Source organism: Schistocerca cancellata, chromosome 2, assembly GCF_023864275.1.
Source record: "Schistocerca cancellata isolate TAMUIC-IGC-003103 chromosome 2, iqSchCanc2.1, whole genome shotgun sequence".
Taxonomy (NCBI): domain Eukaryota; kingdom Metazoa; phylum Arthropoda; class Insecta; order Orthoptera; family Acrididae; genus Schistocerca; species Schistocerca cancellata.
Window position 1 is genome coordinate 929,650,968 of NC_064627.1, and position 13,897 is coordinate 929,664,864.

At 41.7% G+C, this 13,897-nt stretch overlaps 1 pseudogene; it reads right to left on the bottom strand.

The window, feature by feature from the left end:
- Positions 1-9,855: 9,855 nt before the first annotated feature.
- LOC126164307 (5S ribosomal RNA) lies at positions 9,856-9,973 on the bottom strand (annotated as a pseudogene).
- Between the last annotated feature and the right edge of the window lie 3,924 nt (positions 9,974-13,897).

Below are 13,897 nucleotides of genomic sequence, written 5' to 3' on the forward strand. Positions count from 1 at the left end.
TCCTGTGGGTCGGCGCCTGCCGCACGCCAAGCTCCGTGTCGCTAACTAGTTTTCCATTCATTAGCATCCGGCGCCCCGCTGTTTTTTGCCGCTTTGCGTATCGCTGCTAAACAGTGCAGCTATACAAAGAGACAGAACTGCAGTGCGTTTACACGCGCTCTAACAATTAAAATGAGCGCTCACAATGTGGTGAAGTAAGGTGTCGCACGTTACTTTTCAGGCTAGTCAACTCCACAATATATTGTATCGATGCTTAACTAAATGAAAGATGTAAAATACCACTGCACTACAAGTTGTCTGAAAAATGTTAAAATGTGTGTGAATTCTTAAGGGACCAAACTGCTGAGGTCATCGGTCCCTAGACTTACACAGTACTTAAACTAACTTATGCTAAGAACAACACAAACACACATGCCCGAGGGAGGACTCGAACCTCCGACAGGTTGTCTCTCGTACGGGTCGCCAGGCGCATTTTCTCTGGTATTTCGGCAGATATTTGCAATTTCAGTTTTGCTATGTGTATCTGGACTCATCCCAAACAAATACTGATCGTCGCGTCTTTCGTACGACTTTAAGTGTCGATGGGAAGAGTAGATTTTACAAACAAAATTATTTTTAAGCGAAATTTTACATGCCCATTCGATAGAGCGGTCCTAAATTAGTCTAGCATGATATTTGTGTTATCGGTATGTATTACGAGGGACAGTACGAGGTGCATTCAAGTTCTAAGGCCTCCGATTTTTTTTCTCCGGACTGGAAAGAGATAGAAACATGCGCATTGTTTTAAAATAAGGTCACGTTCATTGTCAATATGTCCCTGAGATGGCAGCACCGTACGGCAGATGGAATTTTACTGCCAGCGGCGAGAATGAGAACTGTTTTAAATACTTAAAATGGCGACGTTTTCCTTACTTGAACAGCGTGCAATCATTTGTTTTCTGAATTTGCGTGGTGTGAAACCAATTGAAATTCATCGACAGTTGAAGCAGACATGTGGTGATGGAGTTATGGATGTGTCGAAAGTGCGTTCGTGGGTGCGACAGTTTAATGAAGGCAGAACATCGTGTGACAACAAACCGAAACAACCTCGGGCTCGCACAAGCCCGTCTGACGACATGATCGAGAAAGTGGAGAGAATTGTTTTGGGGGATCGCTGAATGACTGTTGAACATATCGCCTCCAGAGTTGGCATTTCTGTGGGTTCTGTGCACACAATCCTGCATGACGACCTGAAAATACGAAAAGTGTCACCCAGGTGGGTGCCACGAATGCTGATGGACGACCACACGGCTGCCCGTGTGGCATGTTGCCAAGCAATGTTGACGCGCAACGACAGCATGAATGGCACTTTCTTTTCGTCGGTTGTGACAATGGATGAGACGAGGATGCCATTTTTCAATCCAGAAACAAAGCGCCAGTCAGCTCAATGGAAGCACACAGATTCACCGCCACCAAAAAAATTTCGGGTAACCGCCAGTGCTGAAAAAATGATGGTGTCCATGTTCTGGAACAGCGAGGGCGTAATCCTTACCCATTGCGTTCCAAAGGGCACTATGGTAACAGGAGCATCCTACGATAATGTTTTGAAGAACAAATTCCTTCCTGCACTGCAACAAAAACGTCCGGGAAGGGCTGCGCGTGTGCTGTTTCACCAAGACAACGCACCCGCACATCGAGCTAACGTTACGCAACAGTTTCCTCGTGATAACAACTTTGAAGTGATTCCTCATGCTCCCTACTCACCTGACCTGGCTCCTAGTGACTTTTGGCTTTTTCCAACAATGAAAGACACTCTCCGTGGCCGCACATTCACCAGCCGTGCTGCTATTGCCTCAGCGATTTTCCAGTGGTCAAAAGAGACTCCTAAAGAAGCCTTCGCCGCTGCCATGGAATCATGGCGTCAGCATTGTGAAAAATGTGTACGTCTGCAGGGCGATTACGTCGAGAAGTAACGCCAGTTTCATCGATTTCGGGTGAGTTGTTAATTAGAAAAAAAATCGGAGGCCTTAGGACTTGAATGCACCTCGTATAACACGATGGATGACGAGTATTCCAGCAGCGACAGTCGCGCCTTGGGCCGCGCTGACTGCCACCGCCATGTAGTGGCAACGCTGCTCAGACGTTGCTGGAATACTCGTAACCCATCGTGTTATACTGTCCCTCTTAATACATACCGGTAACACGAATATCACGCTAGACTAATTTGGGGCCGTTCTATCGAACGGGTACGTAAAATTCGGCTTTAAAAACAAGTTTGTTTGTAAAATCTACTCTTCCCATCGACACTTAACGCGATGATCAGTATTTGTTTGGGATGAGTCCAGTTACACATAGCGAAACCGGAACTGCAAATATCTGCCGAAACGCCAAAGAAAAAGCGTCTGACGACTCTTAGGAGAGAGACCCTGTATTTAGTATACAGTACACTGCATAAGAGAGATTACTAGAGTTGTATTAGAGCTGTTGAAACACTTATTTTCTTCACTGTCGTTTTTTTGACACGTACAAGCGCATTTTATTTTATTTAATCACAAGAACACGCCGCGCGGGATTAGCCGAGCAGTCTGGGACGCTGCAGTCATGGACTGTGCAGCTGGTCCCGGCGGAGATTCGAGTCCTCCCTCGGGCATGGGTGTGCGTGTTTGTCCTTAGGATAATTTAGGTTAAGTAGTGTTTAAGCTTAGGGACTGATAACCTTAGCAGTAAAGTCCCAGAAGATTTCACACACATTTTTGAACAAGAACACGAGGTTAGCGATCAAACACACAAGTAAAAGTCTGTCAAGTAGCAAAAAAATGCTTAAATCTAATTTAACGTCGTCTTTTCTTGGCAACTTCGGCGTATCTTACAGCAGTTCCTAGAAAGAAATAAACAGCCCATTACATACTTGTAAATGGTCACTAGTTGACGTGTAAATAAACAAAAAATGAGTTTACGAAGTGTAGAGGTATGAAACCGGAATTTCCCTATAGATGGTGCTAGACGTCTGTGTAGTTCCCTTGAGGCCGCGTCTGCGGCGTCATCTGTTTCCCGTAACGGCTGACGACGAATGTCAACACACAGTAACCCAAGTTCCATGTATCGGCATCTGTTTCAAACCCTTGAACATATCGAGTTTTGTGCCCAAGAACTACGATTTGCAGACAACATTGGTTTTCCGTTATCATTGGAAGAAAACTGCTGCAGAATCGCATCGAATGTTTGTCGAAGAAACGTTGTGTTTCGAGTGGCCCAAAAAATTCAAAAGTGATGACTTTTGACGTGAGAAACGACAAGCGCGAGAAACCAGCGAAGAAGTTCGAAGACAACGAATTTCAGGCATTAATGGATGAAGATGATGCTCAAACTCAACAGGAACTCGCAGAACAATGTGACGCGGAACGACGTTTCTCTTCGGTTGAAAGCTGTTGTAGGAAAGGTGCAGAAAGTGGGAAAATGGGTTTCGCACGAACCGAATGAAAGACAGCAAGCAAGTCGAAAGTTCGCTTCTGAAATGCTGCTCGCCAGAGACAAAAGAAAGTCGTTTCTCCATCGAAAAGTGACAGGTGATGAAAAATGGATATATTCTGAGAATCCTAAGCTCCGTAAATCGTGGGTGAATCCAGTCAAACCATCGACATCCGCTGCAAGACCGAATCGCTTTCGAAAGAAGCCAGTGTTCTGTGTCTGGAGGGATCAGAAGGGTGTCATCTATCATGAGCGGCTAAAACCTGGTGAAATCATTAACACTGATCGCTACCAACAGCAAATGATCAATTTAAATCGAGCATTACGTGAAAAGCGACCGGAATACGGAAAAAGCCAACACAAAGTCATATTGCTCCGTTATAACACCCATCACACACAGCAAAACGATCGAGGTGTTCAGTTGGGAATTACTAGGGCATGCGGCTTGGCTCCGTCCGATTGTCGTCTATTTGCATCACTGGGACTCGCTCTCGCTGAACAACGCTTCAGTTCGTATGAAAATGTACGAAAATGGCGCGCTAACTGGTTCGCTCCAAAAGAAGAACTGTTTTTTCGGCGTGGCATTCATAGCCTGCCGTAGAGGTGGGAGAAATATATAAATAGCAATGGAGATTATTTTTAATAAAATATTGTTTATAAGTTTCAAACAACAGACGTGTAATAATTGCAACCAGATTCCGGTTTCATACTTCTGCACCTGATACACGTCCCGAAAATGCGATACCCCACGTCATGAAGTCTATCACAGAACATCTAACTAACTAACCTACGCTTATTGTTATGAATCGTCTAAACGATGCACGATACGGGTCTCTCAAAGCTTCGCTGCCTCTGGAAGAAGCGATTAAAGGCTATGCGCTGGCCTCCAAAATATAAAGTTTTATGCTTCTGTTCTTTCCAGGGAGCAGTTTCGTTGATGTGTTATGGAAGATAGAACTGACCAGGCACTTGATTCCTGATGCTCTTTGTTGTGAGTTTTTTTAGGGGAGGGGAGGGGAGGGGAGGGGGGAGAAGATATGGGGGGGGGGGCGGAATAAGAAAGAGAGAGAGCAGAATCTTGCAATACCACACAAAAAGTTTCTTAGGGTTTGGACAATTTTGCAATAACACACAAAAAGTTTCGTAGGTACTAAACGTCTGTAAAGGCATAACTTTCATCTCGTTACTGTGACGCAACGGCGGAAATGGGTCCGCCCTTCGTGCTTCGTGTGAGCACCTAAAAAAATTAAATGTGCATTACAGAGGTTATGGACATTAGAACCTGTAACCGAAATTAAAATTATGCTATAATCAAAAGAAGCACGTAATAGTATTTTTCCCATATCGTGTCAGTTCCACAAAAATTCGAAATTAAAAAATAGAGAGTTTGTGTGACTACTACTGCTGTGTTGCAATACTGTAAATACAGCAATTGACTGGTGTATTCAAGACTCTGCCAACGTCATGTATGGGCGTTGTTTGTACAGCTCCAAAAACATTTATTTAGAAGTCTGCATACATTCAGTTTCAAGATTAAAAAAATTAAAATTAAAAACATAAACCGAGCGAGGAGATTCAAGAATAACCGACGAGTAGTATCTGAATGCACTTGTCCTCTTGTACTGGTATGCTGGTATGATGAGGAAGTATGTTAATAATTTATTTTTATCTGCGTATTCAGTGGTATAGATAGCGAGAGAGTTTTATGTCCGCTCGACATTGCCAGTTGGGAACGTGTCCTTTGTCCCATCTGCGTATGACTGCCGTAGAGATACGACACCCCACGCTGAACGTATTAGGTTTATTGTTTTCTACAAATTACTGTACCGACCGCCTCTTTGAAGTCTCTAACGAACAGTCAGGTGCGATGGACACGTTTGCGTCTCTTCGATCCCAGAATTTACTGAATTATTAAATTTCATTGACGCTAGTTTAACTTTCACGGTGGAAGGGGGGGGGGATTATAAACTTCAGACCAGTGGATTAGGCGTCTCATGAGGACCAAAGCTCGAAGTCAATTAAGTGGATCCAGCTATGGTTTTTACTTCCTGTGTGAACAAATATACCGATGCACTGTGTTCAGCTGTGCTCTAGACTGCTCTGGACAAGTCTCCAGACAGTACAGCAAAGCGTTGTTCTCTTCCGACATCAAGCGTTGAAACACAATACTTCTGGGTAATTATTTCTGGTCTATGACTGTTGCCTGTGCATCTGACAATAGCTAATTCTAAGTGATAATGAAAACCGCGTCCTCGATAACTATCTTCGTTGTACAACTGACGCGCTGAGACATCTGAATAATTGGTTCCTGGTCCCCTTTAATTATCTGCAGAGATAATCTCGCTGACAGCGGGCGGAATCGATAACAGAGATTAACAGCTTGGCAGCAACTTCGCGTATTGCAGTACGCAACACCGCCCCAAGGAAAGAATACAACTCTCACCACTTGCCTAAGGACACTTTATGTGCTACCTATTTTCCGCACGTCTAACCGCGATTGCCTACTTTCATATGTTTAATTTTCCAATGGTATTTTTCTATTACCTAAGCAGTTCTACTAGATTACATTATTATGTGTTGTCCGTTGCGATTTACTGTGAAGTAAACAAGTGCTTTCGGCTTTCTTGGAAGGTGAGGATTGGTCGAGGAAAGAAATTTGCATCTCATAGATTACTGATAAAATTTATAAGAAAGCAATTTGCTGAAATGAAACTCGTAATATGTACGTAGGTCGACAGAACTGTAATTACAGACTATTAAGTACGGTATGTGTCAGTCGTAAACCCGTTTATAGTCCCGTAGATAGCTGCGCAATGAGAAGCTACGTACACCACTCCTAGATGCAGCGATCGAACTCTTGGAGTGAAACCAGTTTGAACCGGACCTTTCTGCCTGAACGTTGTGCAGAAGGTGCCGATCTTCCGGCCAGATGCTTAGTCTGTACAAAAGGTAAAGGAAAGTTTGCACGCACTTTGAAGTTGAGAGAAGTTGGTAATGCAAAATCTCTTCTTGAGTAAAATATGTGGCACAGATGTCGTAGTTTTCAGTCCGAAGAAGGCTTTATTGCAGCTCTTCAAGTAGTCCATCACGTGAAAGCTTCTTTATATGTATATAGTAGCTGTCACCGGCGGCTGCGCTCGCATAACAATAGTTCCCTTACAATGAGTTATGATGAGGAAGTATGTTAGTAATTTATTTTTATCTGCATATTCAGTGGTATAGATATGTATGTGTGTACGAACAGATGTTTGTAGTGCTTGTATATAGGTACATAGTGACGTTATTTTTATTTTTTGCCGACTGTCGAATGTTAGTTAAAAATATTAAAAACTACCAAAATTAGTTCTTTCCTATCAATCATTTATTTCAAGATCTTAACGTAGTTATATAAACAATGATTTTGCTCATGCCTTCTTTTGCAAGGATGTACTGATTTTGTGGGTTGGACACACGTGAGCACGCCACGTAGAGTTGTTCACGAAAAAGACACATTTTTTTCTAAAAGCGCGCCGAAAACTTTGAGTGTGTGGCTTGGGCTTTATTTACGGTCACTGCAAAAACAATTTTTAACGAGAATTCCAATATCTTAAATTGGAAATTCAAATCCGATGGTATAATTCAGATTCGTGGAATCAAAACACTTACTCCTCTAGCTGAGCTACTAATTATCATAGCCCTAACAATATTTGGGCACAGATGTATAATTTGTAAGCGCGTACCGCTAAGCATTCTGGTCGCATCAAGATTTCTCATTAAGAGGATTGGAACACCAACCTTTAAACTAAGCTGATGGAAGGCACTCCTGATTATTTCAAAGAGTCAGGGAACTTTAAAGGGTAAGAAATGACTTTTTCAGTGCCTGTAATATTATCGACAGAGAGATACTCTACAATATCTCCTACGACCTGTGATATAATTTTTTCATTCAGCTGTCCTATAAATTCATTAGTCGGTTTCGCAATTGGCCTTTCACACAGCCATTCGTTATTTCTCATATATTCTTGCAGTTCAGGGTAAACTTTGCTCGCCAACTCTTATGAACTATGAACAATATTACAGAAATCATGATATAATGTAATCAAGCCCTTGGCATCTATACCAATACGATCTTCGCCGATTTTGAGAAGAGCATTTCACATATTGTGCAGATTCTGTGTTACTGTACAATTGCATGCGCATATTTTCTTCAAAACTAAATTTCTAACATGTTGCCTTGATGTTGACGTCTTGAAAATGCATTTACTTCATCTACCTGTGTGCCTTCAGTTATTGCGGGTCAAGACATTATACATTCATCCCAAACCAACAGCTTGCATTGATAAAACATCTGTCCACGCTGTTATTTTTAATGATGTTGCAAATAGTTATATCGTCGTGAGCTAAGTTCAACGGTACCTTTAGTACTGAAAGCGCCGTTCGGCCACCGTTGAGCGACATGGAAGGTATTCTGGAGGCTGCTAGTGTAGCAGCAACTCTTTCATTTTTCCGAATTTGGGCTAAAAGCAAATTTAAAACAGAAGTCTTATCAGTTCCTCCCAGGATCTCGGTGCAAGTCTTTTTATCTGAACCGCATCAGCGACTTGCTCGTCGACGATGATAAAATTACGGTGAGGACAACACACGTACACTCAGTCGTGAGCGGAAAAAATCTGACCTCGACAGGAATCGAACCTGGTACCCCACTACTGGACGTCAGCAACGTTACCCACAGGAGCACGACTTGCTCAAGTACAGCAGGGCGCGACTCACAGTCAGAAGGTAACATAGTCACGAGAAGCTGGGCGGCTTAAATGCGACCAGATTGTGATATTAGTACGGAAGTATGGATTAAACACGTAGAGGATTGTGTAAGCATTGTATTCATTACTTTCAATCGTATTATGTAGAACATATCAAACAATAAATTGATTTACACAAGTGTTAAAGTTCTAAAGCCAAAGAGTAATAGCTTTTTCAAGCAGTAATTGCTTTTCCTCATTTCGCATTATGTTCTTTAAATCAATAAATATATTGTACTAGACACTTTCTAAAGTAACCTATATTCTTCCTCAGCCTGCATGTTATCTCCATATCAAATTTCATCAAAATCGGTTCAGAGGTTTAGTCGCGAAAAGGTAACACAGATTTACTTTCGCATTTATAGTATTAGCATAGAAATATGAACATGGATAACAACTGCAACCTACATTCACTTAAAGCTCCTTACTGTATTCAACCTTGGCTTACTCCACAACTTTTACGCCAAAGACTTCACTTCATTAAGAAATTATGTCTTCCTTGATGCCTAATAATGTGACTTATCAACCTATCTCTTCGTTTAGTTAAGTTTTATCACAAATTTCTTCTCTTCATTGATTATTCGATCTACACATGTAGTCTTCTGCAGACGATTCGCCATTTCCTGACGGAATGCCCTTTTTTTAACCACTTACATTCCAGTTTATGTTTACTGTGTGAGTTATCGGCCGTTTTAGCGAACGATGCGCGGGCTGTCGACCGCGTATTACTTTTTATCCGTCGTAGAGATATGGCGAAGGACATTAAATCTTTAGTCAAGACCTCTATTTCTCAATGGTGTATTTTATGGACTTTTCTCCAAGCACCTGTTTTTAGCTGTCTTTCCTTCCGTCGACTGGACTTAACGTGTAGTCGCTTTCAACTCCTTTTTTGTCCTTGTGCTCCACAGTTCTGACATGGGCGCGGATGATCTTCTGCAGTCTGCTGTAACCAATATTTCCAAACTTCTATTGGTTCAAATGGCTCTGAGCACTATGGGACTCAACTTCTGAGGTCATTAGTCCACTAGAACTTAGAACTAGTTAAACCTAACTAATCTAAGGACATCACACACATCCATGCCCACGGCAGGATTCGAACCTGCGAGCGTAGCGGTCTCGCGGTTCCAGACTGCAGCGCCTAGAACCGCACGGCCACTTCGGCCGGCAAACTTCTATTCTCTTCTTGACTGTTCTGTTTATTATTCACGTTTCATTTCCCTGCTTTTCTCCACTTTCATCAATACTTTCAGAGAAGACTTCTTAACACTTAATTTTATATTTGACGTCAACATAAGAAGTGTGATCAAAAGTAACGGGAATTTTTTAAATTTTCCGGGCTTTATACATCCGTTTTTCAATTTTTTTATCTTGTTGGTGCACACCTTCATGACGGATGCTTGCATTTTTTTTAAAAACTAAACTCCTCCCAAACAGGCCATGAAGGCCCAACGGTACCGACCGGCCGCCGTGTCATCCTCAGCCCATAGGCGTCACTGGATGTGGAGGATACGGAGGGGCATGTGGGCAGCACACCGCTCTCCCGGCCGTGTGTCAGTTTCGAGACCGGAGCCGCTACTTCTCAATCAAGTAGCTCCTCAGTTTGCCTCACAAGGACTGCGTGCATCCCGCTTGCCAACAGCGCCCGGCAGATCGGATGGTCACCCATCCAAGTGCTAGCCCAGCCCGACAACGCTTAACTTCGGTGATCTGACGGGAACCGGTGTTACCACTGCGGCAAGGCCGTTGGTGCTTGCATTTTCACCTGTTTTCAATATATAGTTTAAAGTTGACAGTCGAAAAGATTATAACGTGTCGAGAGCTCAAAGAATTTTTACTTTCGAAAAAAATTGATCAAAAATCTGCGTAAAATTTTGCTTAAAAAATGGAATAAAGTGCAGCATCGCATTCGAAATGTTGAATGTGGCATTTGGTAAATCTACCTGAGTAAGACAAAGAGTTGCCCGCCCGGTTGACCGTGCGGTCTAACGCACGGCTGTCCGGGCGGGAAGGAGCGCCTGGTCCCCGGCACGAATCCGCCCGGCGGACTTGTGTCGACGTCCGGTGAACCGGCCAGTCTGTGGATGGTTTTCAGGCGGTTTTCCATCTGCCTTGGCGAATGCGGGCTGGTTCCCCTTATTCCGCCTCAGTTACACTATGTCGGCGACTGTTGCGCAAACAAGTTCTCCACGTATGCGTACACCACCATTACTCTACCGCGCAAACATAGGGGTTACACTCGTCTGGTGTGAGGCGTTCCCTGGGGGGTCCACCGGGGGCCGAACCGCACAATAACCCTGGGTTCGGTGTGGGGCGGCAGAGGGGTGAAGTGGACTGCGGTAGTCATCGTGTGGTTGTGGACCACTGCGGCTGCGGCGGGCAAGGAGCTTCTCCGTCGTTTCTAGGTCCCCGGTTAACATACAATACAGTACAATACAATACGAGAGTTTATCAGTACTATAAACGTGTCAAGCAGAGTCTACAAGACTTTCAGGACGACGACCGCTCTGGACGTCCTAGCACATCAGTTACTGACGACAATGTGGAACAAGTAAAGCAAATGGTTCTGGAAAATCGCCGAATCACCATCTGACAAGTTGCCGTTGATGTCGGCATATCCTTTTATAGCTCATGCCAAGCAATGTTTTCAGATGCTTTGGGCACGAAACCTGTGGCAGCAAAGTTTGTTCCGACATTGTTGAATTTCGACCAAAAAGACGTCGCGTAGACATCGCTCAGGAATTACCGAATGAAGTCAACAAATTGACTTTCTTGCATTAAGAATGATGTCAGATGTAGGAGATATAAATATAAAAGAACTTGCATACTTTGCTTACTTTCATTCTATTATGTCATGTGGGATCATATTCTGGGGCAACTCTTAAAACCGAGGAAAAGTTTTTAGGGTGCAAAAGCGTGTGTTAAGAATCATTTGTGATGTAAACTCAAGAACATCATGTAGAAACCTGTTCAAGAAACTTTGTATTATAACCACTGCTTCTTAGTATATTTATTCCTTGATGAAATTTGTTGCAAGTAATACATCTTGTAATATTGTTACTCTAATTTGGTATGCTGATGTGTAAGGTTGTTACTTTAATTTTGTTATACTGATGTGTAAGGTTGTAACTTTAATTTGCTATGCTGAAATCGGTGCTAATTGACAATGAAAGTGGGTTAAAAGCCGTGATCTGTCTGGGGACATTAACTGTGGATTACTGGGCAACTGTTTCATCAGATATTTAGCAGACTAACACTAATGATAATCTTTTAATAGTCATACAAAACCGGTAAAATATATATATAAAAAAGGAGAATTTAAATAAAAAGAAAGAAATCAGTTTATACTTGGAAATTTATTTTAAGATTGTTCATTGAAATTTCAGCATATTATACGTGAGTTATAACTGAGCTGGTGCCTTATTTACGATTGAAAAGAATGTGAGATTGTAATCTTACGGAACACATAAAATATGGAGCCAAGATTTGGGAAACTGCATACAACACTCCATTCATAAAATAACACACGAAGAACATTGAAACATAAGCAAGAAGAAATTAACCACAACCAACAGATTCAGTTTTTACCCAAAGAAATTACGTTCATATCACAATCCTGTCCGTCATGTAATTACCACACACTGGTATACTAAATTCATATTAACTCTTTGTGAAGTCTTCGCAAAAAGAATAGCTGAGGGCTACTTTGATGATTACACCACATGCTCCACGTGGTCAACTTGGTTTACACAAAGCGTACAACTCCACAATAATTTTGATAATTAAAATACATTAGATCGAAAAGCAATTGACAAAAGAAAAACCTTGAACTGGTTACTAACGTCTTACTATTAACCTGATGGGTCAAACAGTTATATAAGCACGTGGTACTGGTCTCGCAAAGTACACCCCACGTGGGTTGAACATAAAGAGAAGCATAAAGAAAAGTTGCTATATTAAAAAAAATATTCTCAAGACGAGACGTTATAATCTCACGCACATTCGGATTTAAGATTGATGAACTTAGTTAGAGTTACTGATCAACACGTGGTTCCACTTTACTCACAAAGTAGTAACAAAGCAACTACCGAAAAATAATCTGAACTTCACACGATAATTACACTGCGCTGCAATTTAAGATAACATCGGATATTTTAGACCTAAACCCGAAATAAAAGTGATTAAATTTTCAGTTAGGCCGAACTTAAGAAATCCATTGTCCTACGGACTTAACAGACACGCGCTTAGCCGGAGATCTTACCACTTCAGACGCTCGCCACGGCCACACAGCAACTGCCTACTGCCCAGCGTGCTTCCTCGGTCTCACAAAGACCAACGGAAGTGGCCAGAGGGGCAGCTTCCTATACCAACATGACAACGGACGGACAGGACCATACTAAGGATAGAAACCTCTTTGCTTTTAGGAAGCGTAGCTACCTGTTCCGACGTTGGTCCTACTGTTCTCTAGCAGACAGCCTTGTCTGCTACCCTCAAGCATGCAACTAGAAATACATATGCTCATTCATCCTCTCACACAAAAGGGAAGGGGGATGACAGTATCTTATCATATACAGTATATAAAAGAAAGCGGATGTAGGTTCCGTATGAGACTGTGTGACATGAATTACATATAAGAATTACATATAAACTGTGCTTTAAAGTGTAGTAGTGTGACAGATCGTTCTTGTTTATGTGTAAAAGTAACACGTTCCACTGCTCAGTCTCCTCCCAGATAGTCAGAAACGCCACAGTACATTTAGAAGAGGAATTTATTCCATAAATGGCAACAGATTTTAGAAATTAAACATGAAAGGAATCCAACAGAGACCTTTCATAACCCCAACGCTCCGGGAAAAGACTGTGCAGGGAATTTTCTGGCCATGCTAGGACATTCCCAAGCAGGCTTCTCACACCCTACTTAAACCAAAAGTGTAAAAGAAAAGGCAAAAGGACACCAGCTACTTGCTAAAACACAATAATTTCAACACATCTTTAGAATCTACCAATTTCAAACAAAAAAAAAAAGAACACAATCTGTGACACCTATTTAAAAGGTAGTGTAGACCTAATTCGGTCAGCAAGTACAAACAATGGTTCCTGTGTCATTAATATGAAAACAATTTCTGGTTGTTACCCTTATGGAGTTCACCAGTATTTGCTCATTGCAAGAGCCAACTGATCACAGGAAAATTTATGACTGTTTATTAACAAGCAAAATTTATGAAAATAGCAAAGGTGCCACAGCAATTAAAAAAAAAACAAATAACATCGGTATTAAAAACAGAACATAACAATGCACAATCTGCAAAAGCAACAAAATAATAAGAGAAAAAACATGTTTTACAAAGTGGTTATCGCAAAAAAATTCTATATCGTATAAAACTAATAATTTGTAGAATTAAAATAACTATGTGGCACTCATTTAATCACTCTACTATATTTCAATTAGCTAGCAAACCATGAGCACTGTGTCATTATACTGAAACTACAATAATTATGTGATTGTTACCCTTAAGGGGTTCCTCACAGTAAATATGCCCCATGCAAAGGCTAATCGATCACAGTTCAATGAGAATAAAAAGCTATCTGACTGATAAACGAAGCAATGCCACAGCAATGAATTTACGAAACAAAATATCACAAATCTAATACATGACACAAAAACAAACATTGAT